General features: G+C 41.7%; 3 pseudogenes; 1 reads left to right on the top strand and 2 right to left on the bottom strand.

Moving 5' to 3' along the window:
• The first annotated feature begins 9 nt into the window (after positions 1-9).
• On the top strand, positions 10-2159 carry LOC105743671 (annotated as a pseudogene).
• Positions 2160-4542: 2383 nt separating this feature from the next.
• Positions 4543-5413, bottom strand: LOC101583325 (annotated as a pseudogene).
• Positions 5414-9549: 4136 nt separating this feature from the next.
• On the bottom strand, positions 9550-9869 carry LOC101590790 (annotated as a pseudogene).
• Positions 9870-10148: the final 279 nt, after the last annotated feature.

The raw sequence follows: 10148 nt of genomic DNA on the forward strand, positions 1-10148 counted from the left end.
AAAAGCTACATGATCTTAATAAACAGCATGGTATTAGCAAAAATTTTAAAAAATAAAAAATAAAAAAACAGATGTAGACCAATGGAACAAAATAGATGATGCAGAAATAACTTCAAGCCAAGAAGCCCAAAAATTACCCGGGCAGAAAGATAGCCCCTTTAAAAATGGTGATAGGAAAACTGGCTATAAACTTGAAAAGGACTGAATTTAGGCCCATATCTCTCATTATGTAAAAAATCAAAATGGTTCAGAGATCTAAGTATTAAAACAGAAACACAATCTACTAGAAGATAAAATCAGTATGGCTCTTAGAGACATAGGTACAGACAAGGACTTTCAATACAGAACCCTAAGTGCAGGAGAGATAGCACAGAGAATCAACAAATAGGATCATATCAAATTAAAAACCTACTGCACAGCAAAGAAAACAACCAACAGAGCAAAGAGACAATGTGCAGAACAGGATAAAATTGGGGCAGTTATTCCTTGGACAGAGGACTAAAATCTAGAATATATAAAGAACTTGCAAAAAATTAGACTGTCCTAAAAATAAAAGACCTAATCAAAAAATGGGCAACTGAAATGAATATGCTTCTCAGAAGAAAATTACAAATGGTCAATAAATACATGACTATTGGAGTACATCTCTATTAGAGAAATATGAGTTAAAACAACACTGAGATTCCATCTTACTCTAGAAAGAATGCTTATCATCAAGAAATCAGAAAAGTACGAATGCTGATGAGGTTACAGGGATAAAGAAACCCTCTTACATTATTGGTTGTAATACAAAATAGCACAATCATTATAGAAATCAATGCAGCAGTTCCTTTAAAAAAGCTACAAGAAATCGCATTCAACTAGATATTCTGCTTCTACATATCTTCCCAAAAGTGTTAAAGTCATCATAATATAGTGGTATTTGCATACCCATGTTTCTAGAAACAGTTCACAACGGTTGAATGTCATAAGTGGCCTGTATGTCACTCCACAGATGCATGAACAAAAAAAAATGTGGCATTCCTATATAATGTAGTTCTAATTTGTCATAAGAAGGACAAACTTGAGTCTTTTTAATGTGCCTTTAGATCACAATATCAATTGAAGTACGTCAGACATACAACTTTAAGTATCCCATGCTTTCTTTTATATGAGCAATGCAAAATACTACTAAAGAATAAATTAAAGAATAGATAATAGGGGAACATGATGGAAGGAAGGGAAAGGAAGATGGAAAAATATAGTTGGGAAGGGAAGGGGACATAAAAAGAACCGAGATGCATTATGTACATGGACCAACTCCTCACAATGAATGTAATCACTATGTACTGCAAGCTGGGAGTAATAAAAATAAACAAATGTAATGCATTTGAATACTCCAAAACCATCTCCTACACCCCTCATTCATGAAAATTGGGTCCTGTGCCTAAAAGGTTGGGGATGACTATTTTAATATATCAATAATCACCATAAATGTAGAGACTGAATTGTCTGGCTAAAATGTGATCATATTAGAATGAAAATAAAAATCCAAGCGCTAAGGGTCGTACCTTACACTCATTTAGCTGGGATAAAATTGTCTCTATGTTTAGCTGGGTTTGGTGCCACAGGCTTGCAATCCTAGTACTCGGGAGACTGAAGCAGGAGATTCATGAGTTCAAGGCCATCCTGGGCAATAGGGAGTTCAAGGCCAGCCTGGGCTATGCAGTGAGTCTCTGTCTCAAAAACAAATGAAAAAAGCTGAGGGTGTAGCTCAGTGGTAGAATGCTTGCCTAGCCCATGCAAGGGCTTGGGTTCAACACTAAATAAATAAACAGTAAACAAAAATCCAATCATAGCTCTTTGGTCTTGGTGGCACAAGTCAGATAACGAAGGGAACGTCATCCTTTGGAAAGTGTCGTAATAAGACGCACACGTTGTGCCGCCACTGTGGCTCTAAGGCCTACCACCTTCAGAAGTCGACTTGTGGCAAATGCGGCTATCCTGCCAAGCGCAAAAGAAGGTATAACTGGAGTGCAAAGGCTAAAAGGCAAAATACCACCGGAACCAGTCAAATGAGGCGCCTAAAAATTGTATATCGCAGATTCAGGCATGGCTTCCACGAAGGAATGACACCTAAACCCAAGAGAGCAGCAGTTGCAGCGTCCAGTTCATCTTGAGAATTACAGCAATCACTCAAAATAAATGCTTTGGTTTTAAAAGATTAAAAAAAAATCCAATCATATACTTTTTTTAAGATAATTAAAATATACTAAGAATCAGAAATATTGAAAGTCAAAGAACAGAAATACATATAGTATTATGAACTCCACTTCCATATTTTGAGGACAGTTTCTCAGTCTTCCCATTTTCAGATGTAACAGACTTTACAAAAGGGTAGGGAGATCATGGCAGGGCCTACACTACAAAAACAAATAATCTCAAATCCAGTATCATACCTCCCTGGCTTCCCCCACTCTCTCTCACTTGCTCCCAGGATCTCTGATCCCTCCAGCCCTTCATGCTAGGCAATTAGACATTCTCACAACCCTCTTGCAAAAGCCAGTCCACAGCCACACCCATATAGAAGATTCAGAATAATCAACAGGCCTTTTACTTAGTAAGAGCTGCCTTTCCATGGAAGACACTGGTTTATTATTATGTGTAGAATTTGAAGTTTCAGGGAAAAATTTTATATGTAATACTTCTAAGAGACTGGATCATTTGATAGCAATTTTTCTTACCAGCAATGAAAATCAGACCTCCAAAAGCCTTTCCCCAAACTCTCTTAATTAGATTTAATTAGGCCTCCTACATGGATTTGGTTCCACATGAATCTCTTTTGAGTGTAATAGAAAAAAAAAGAAAAAAAAAAGCAATTATTGTTCCTCAGTAAGTTGTGATCACTCCAAAAAGAAAAACAAAGCGAGTTTCTGTTTCACTCTTGATTTCCACCAGCTTCATCTGGCTCTCATAATTTGTTTGAAATATTGCCATGGTTTCTTCTCTGGATATGGGCTTCCTATCCCTCCTTCCTCTCAGTCTGCCCTGCACATTTCACTTCTAAGACCAGCACTGCTCAAAGACTTAGAAGGCTTCTTATGAATATTGAATAAGAGTTTCATAACCTGAGCAAGTTGCTTAACACTTCCATGCCTCAGTTTCTATAAACTATGTAGCCAGGGAAGTAATTCAATGGTACATTGCTTTCCTAGAATGCACTAAGCCCCGAGTTAAATTCCTAGCACCACACAGACAAAAATGTTTCTACAAATTACAGATCACTTGATTCAGGCATGGTAGCACACACCTATAATCCCCACACTTAGAGAAGCTGAGGCAAGAAGAGCAACAATTTGAGCCCAGCCTGGGCAACTTAGCCATTTATCAAGATCCTGTCCCAAAAGAGAAAAAAAAAAAAAAAAAAAAGGTTGGGGAGGAAGCTCAGTTCAATCCCCAGGCTCTGAGTTCAATCCCCAGTATCACAAAAAAGGCGGTAGGGGGGGATAATTTATAGGAAGTTACAGAAGTGATATGAGAATGAAGTCAGTGTTTGAAAGTCTTTGGAGCACTACCTAGCACATCCTAAGTGCTCAATGATATGAGACATACTTCATGTAGATTTTTCTTTCCTCTTTTTTTGGTCACTTTAACCTTACCTCTACCTGACTCTTCACCTGCACTCCACGGCAACCTACATGGTATTGTCTGTATACCCTCAAGCATGGAATGAGCCTCCATTTCTACACTCTGCTCCCTCTGTAGCTTCTAGGTGCATGAGAGGTTGTTTGTTTTTTTTTTAATTAATTTATTTATTTTGTGTGTGTGTGTGTGTGTGTGTGTGTGCCAAGCTCAGCCCACCAGGGGGTGGGGCTGGCTGGCATGTGGTGCTGGGGGATTGAACCGCGGTTCCTGTGCTTTGCTTAGCTTAGCTTGTTCTAAGTAGGTGCTTTAGACTACTGAGCCATCTCACCAGCCCCATGAGAGGTTTTTATCTATGTCTTGGTTAAAGACTCTCCTCTTCTTGCCACAATCCTATATTACACCTGTATCACTTCTCATCAGGAATATTTGGATGGTTAAACCGCCCCTATCTTCTGCCCATACCTCTAGAAAAAATTCATCCCCCCCTCCTTTTCTTGGTATTAGAGATCAAGCTCAGGACCTTGCACTTGCAAGGCAGGTGCTTAAGTCACTGAGCTATCTCAACCCTCATCTCCCTTTAGGTCAGGCATTCACTGATTATTAGGATGTCCAAGTACTGTTGCAACTCTCCTTTCATAGCTCTTTACACATTACAACCACCCATGTAAAGTAGGTATTCCTACCCCACTTTCCAGACAAACTGACAAACTGATACTGGTGTCAGAGGGGCCAAGATTTCAGACCAGATCTCCTTCCTCCAACACCCATCCTTCTCCACTACAGGCATTAGTGCTTCGGACCCTACCCACCACCCATTTAACTATTACCATTCATTTGTACCCGGACAATTCTTTTTTTTTTTTCAATGGAAAACAGCCTTCATTATGACCCCCACCAGCCGTGAAAGTGTTCCTGCTGTTACATGCCTTCTTCCTTGGCAATGCGGTCCTTCTTAAGTGGTCCCATGAATGCCCTCTTCTCCTCCATGGTCTGGAAACAGCCATGGCCAAACTTGAGGTCGATCTTCTCCAGAACCTGCCATTTGGTCTGCACCAGCAAGGACTTGCGGAGGGTGAGCACCCGCTTCTTGGTTCCCACCACACAGCATGCTGAAAGGAAGGAGATGTTACCCTTGAAAAAGTCAGTGGTCACTTCACCATAGTGGACAAAGCCACCCAGAGGATTGATGCTCTTGTCAGACAGGTCATAGTCAGTGGAGGCATTGTTCTTGATCAGCTTTCCATCCTTGTTGAGGTAGCCCTGACCAATGTTATAGATCTTCTTGTTTATCTCCATGTGGTGATGGTAGCCCTTTTGCCCAGCACGGGCCACAGAGAAGGCCACATGGACAGGGTGCCACACTCCAATACAGGAAACCTTGCACAGCCCTCAATGGGTCTTGCTTGTACCTGGGCAATTCTCAATCTTAAGTATATTCTTTAAAATCTATTTGTTACTACTATCCATTAAAAACCAGTAACACCATGAATAGAACATAATGCTAAAAATAATGCAATAAGATAACGCAATGTGATTAAATTTTAAACATAAGAAGAATAAACACAAGCTTCTTAGCATGGCTCATGGCCCTGGCACAGTGTGGCCCAGCCCCTCCAACCTCATTTCCTGCATTCTTCCTGCTGCCCTTTCCCATCTACCCCAAACAGCTCTCTCTGTCCTTACTGTTTTCTGTGCTTTCCACAGCCATGAGGTGCTTGCACATGCTGTTCCCTCTTCTTCCCCACCATATTTGCTTACTTAACTCTTCAAGCATTGGTGTAAGAGCCATTTCCTTGGGAAAACCTTCACAGATTCCCTGGGCTGAGCCAAATCCTCCCACCCTATGGCCAAGGAGCACAATAGGTCTCTCTCTCATAGCACTTATCCCAGTGGTAGTTTTCCATTTGCTAATGGGGTAGATTAGCATCTATTTCTCCCTCCAGAATATGTAAATTCCCAGGGCAATACCATTCCTGGTTTTACTCACCATTAAATTTCCAGAATTGAACAGGGTGCCTGACACTACTGTAGATCCGTAGTTACCAAATGGATAAATGAGTAAGATTGCCTGATTTCTCAAGTATAAGGAAGTGAAGTTCTATGACCCCTTTAGTATAAATTTGCCCTTTCTTTCTCAGCTTCTATTTCTCAACTAGTTTTTGAGGTGTGAGAAATACTGCATGCTTTCTCCAGTGAGGCTGGAAATGCTTCTTCAGGCCACACAGGCACAACATGGGGTGTTGCTCACAGATTTGTACAGATTTGCTCACAGATTTTCTGAAACTTCTGAGTCCTGTATATCTTTATATTTCACCCTCCACAAAATTTCAGAAATTCAGGCATTTCTCTGCCAAGTCTGTGTAATGTTTCCTCATAGTCCCTCCTACCTTTGTTTCCCCATCTCCACTGCTAATGTCATGTCCACTGACATCCAGACCAGAACACACCCTCCAGCCCTTATCTCCTCCAACTAGTTCTATAAACAGCACAAAATTCATATGTGAGCAGGTTGCCTCTTAGCCACCAAAAAAATGGGGAGACTTCCAACTCCCTAAAAAGTCATGTGACTTCCCCAGTAGATATTTAAGGCCCTCCTCAGTATGTCTCTCAATCATCCTCTTCACTTAACAAGAAGGAAAGTAATTTTTTTTTTTCAGTGTGAGGATCGAACTTAGGACCTTGCACATGTCAGGCAGGCACTTATGCAACTGAGCTGTCTCATCAGCCCAACAAGAGGGAAAGTAACTCCCTGTTCTGTGATCACCTTGAGATTCAATCCAGGCCATTGGCTCCCCTCACACGCACACCAGTGCTGGTTCCTGGAATGACATAAGTCTCCACACCTGAGAAACTCAGAGAAGCCAACAAAACTTGCTGTCCAGTGTACATAAATTCTGGGAGAGGCATCATTTTACTCACAATTTTGTGAAGAATAAAAGGATCTTTTTCTTCTTTGAGGAAAAAAACTTCCAATGCATCTTCAAAGCAGGGAATCATCAACTTCACATGGATCCTAAAAATCCATGGAAAACTGGATAGGAGAAAGTAGAAAAAATAAGGGGAAACAACTTCTACAGGCAGAGTTAAAAACTTTTCTCCAGGAAGGAAAGTTAATAGGTGAAGAATTCAACAAAAAGCACAGGACCTCTGCAAGCAGCTGCAAGCTTGGTCATGAATGGGAGACAGGAACCATAGCTACCCCATGCTGTCCCTGCAGGAGCCCAGGAAAGTCATAGAAACTCCGAGTCTATACCCCACGCAGTAAATTGAACATCACTGGAAAGGTGGGAGGGTGTGGAGTGATACATGAATAGGTGTTTCAAATGGTGACCAGGCTTCAGATGTATCTGAGCCCAGGAGACAGAACTGATAATTTTTTGAGCTGTCCATACGCAACTGTTTCTGGCAAAGAACTGCTCACAAATGGGCCAGGTTAGACTCAAAATCTTGTCCACAGCTTTGGTGATTCAGAAACATTTGACTTAACAAAAGCCTTTAACAAACCTGTTATCTAGGGTAGCCCCTTCCTGGTATTAGAAGACCAAAGAAATTAATAAGCAGAAGTTCACTCACTGGGGTGGAACGTCAGTCAAAGCAAATAGAAGATGGTCATGGACACTTTCTTTTAACTAAAAGTTTTACAGAGCCTGAAATTTCTGGTGCCATGAAGAAATGGTCTGTCTAAAACCCTGAGAGGGATACTCCCAGTGGAGTATCTCATACCCCTGGTGGCCCCTGGACAGACCCTAAGGTGTCATTTTCCAATCTTTCCTTGTTTACCTTCCCCATATATGTCCACCTTCTGCCTGAGTCAATCACCAGTATGTAAGTTGCCAAGGTTACACTTTATTTTACTTGGTACCTGGTTTTCTTCCTAATCTTCCTAATTCAGAAAAAACATAATCTGATCAAGCACATGTCTACAAGCTTTCTCTGTGTTGGACTTTCACACTATGGAAATTCTCACTGTTCAGGAATATCACTTCCTGAACCTTTTGGACAAATTCAGGGTGTAACCGCCTCATTTTGTACTTTAATTACATCTCGAAGTACTTCAGAAACCTGAAAAATGGCTTAAAGTTGGCTGCACTATGCATACAGCTGTATCAACTGGGAAGGGCTGAGATAAGACACTGAAACCATGGCACGCCACTATCTCCTGGCCCACACCACAGTGGTGTCTTTAGGGGCCAGTTCCCCATTTAGCTTTTTGTACTCTTCACATAGGGTCTCAGGAAAAGGCAGCAGGTGATCTAATTCAGGCAAATGTCTGCATTAAGCTCCATAATGGCCATGTTAAGGCAAAGCATGAGCCTAACAATAGGATGATCCACATAGACTACTAGTTCAAAATCCACAGGGACAGAGAGTGGCCTCATTCTGCCTTCTTAACTTTCCAGTGAATAGAATGAACCTGATGGAAAATAAAAGGTGAAGCAGAATTAACTCAAAACCACTGAATAGGGGCTGGGGAGATGGCTCAGTGGGATAAGCGCTTCCCTGGCAAGCGCAAGGACCTGAGTTCAATCCCCGGTTCTGCCAAAAAATTAAAAAAATAAGTAAATAAATCAAAACCACTGAATAAGTGTAAGACAAAGTACCAACTAAGGCCAACTCTGGTCCTGTTTGGAGCTGCGAGGGCCAAAAGCCAAGTACCAAGAAGAAATCAGCAGTCCCTGATGCCTGCCCTGTAGGACCACACCTGAAACACCATGGGGTACAAGATTCCCAGAACTTTCAATGAAGTACAGAGCATTTGTTTCCACAGAGCAAGAGAAAATTAGCTTTGTACTCAACAAAGTACAGAAGTCTTCCCGGCCCACTAAGGCATCATTTTTTTTTCTTAATGGTTTAATGGGCCCTGGGCAAACAGTGGGTGAGCCCCTGATTTAAATGGAAAAGTATGAGTTCATATAAATCAGCCCTGCAGAGCTAGTAAAACAGGGTAGAGAGCTGCTGGAAAGCTGCTACTTCCATAGGAATCTAAAGAGAAATGAAAGAACCCCATGGACTTTCCACTAGAACAAACTTAAAGATTTTATTTATTACAGAAAGAAATGGTCTATAGATGTTGAAAATCAGGGGCCAGGGAGATGGCTCAGTAGAATAAGCGCTTCCCTAGCAAACGCAAGTGCTTGAGTTCAATCTCCAGTTCCACCAAAAGAAAAGAAAAAAAGAAAGAAAATCAGCATAAATAATCTATGAAAAATACAGTGGTGAGGCTGTACATCATTACCTAAAATGTGCCATGCAGCTGGGCATGGTGGCACATGCCTGTAATCCAAGTAGTCTGAGAGACAGGAAGATCACAAACTCGAACCCTCTCTGGGCAATTCAGTGACTAGTGAAACTCTGTCTCAAAATTTTGAATTTTTTTAAAGGATTGGGGATACTGCTCAATGCAAAAGCCTTGGGCTCAATCCTCAGAACCAAAAAAAGAGACAGAGAAACAGAGACAGACAGACAGATACACAGACAGACAGACAGACAGAGAGAAAGTATCATGTGACATAGTGAGGATGGTGGTAGTTTAGAAATAGGTGGGGTCACAAGATGCCAGTAGGGAGGAAGAGTCCTAGAACCAGGACAGGGAGCCTGGGTTACCATGGAACCTCTGCCACCAACTGAAATCTTGGGGGAACCCATTTCAGGCCAGGTTTCTACATAACTGCAATGCTATAATTGTAGCAACCAGCACTCACTGAAAGCTTCGTCCCCATGCCAAGCACTCTGAAGCACTACCCTCTTCATTCGTCACAATTTCATGAGGCAAAAGAAAAAATCTGGCTTCCCTTGAAAAATCAGAAAATCTAACAGAGGCCAAAGGGGCAGGCTATTTTATTTTCATGGTTACTACTGCATTTATTTTCCTACAGCTAATCTCTCTATAGCTTCAACAAATTTGCCTTAAAGTGAAGCACAAGGTTAGAACTGGACCACTTGGCCCTTTCTCTTCTTGCCTCCTCCCAGTTCAAAGTGCTTGCACCTCTTAATGGCCAGCATTCTCTTCAATCTGCAGTTGGGCTCCACACACTCAAGCCTCAGCACAATCTTCTTTGTTGTTTTAGCCTTCTTCCAGAAAATGGGTTTTGTCTGCCCACCATAGCCACTCTGTTTCCGATCGTAGCACCTCTTTCCTTGCGCATATAGGGAATCCATGCCCTTCTTGTACTGGTCACTTTGTGAGGCTGATGCTTGCCACACTTCTTAAGAAAAGTATTTCGGGTTTTAGGTACATTGACCATCTTGGTGGAAGAACCATCTATGTGATGAGAACAAGAAGCCCAGCAGCCTAACTCCCTGCCTCACCCGCTTGCACCTCTAGGAGCACGCTGTTTTAGATGAGACCACAGGCCACATTCCCTACACTGCTTATTTTGTTTGTGATAAATTCTGAGTGGCTCTTGCAATATGCAGGTTTGTGGTGTGAGTACTGGATGGTCTCAGTGACTCCTCCATCCAAGGTTGATGCTCTTTGCTGTGTCACCCAGCCCAAAGTGGCCAGGCCATTTCTCAATGTTAAG

The sequence above is a fragment of the Octodon degus genome, unplaced genomic scaffold, assembly GCF_000260255.1.
Source record: "Octodon degus isolate 3935 unplaced genomic scaffold, OctDeg1.0 scaffold00147, whole genome shotgun sequence".
In the NCBI taxonomy this organism is placed as follows: Eukaryota; Metazoa; Chordata; class Mammalia; order Rodentia; family Octodontidae; genus Octodon; species Octodon degus.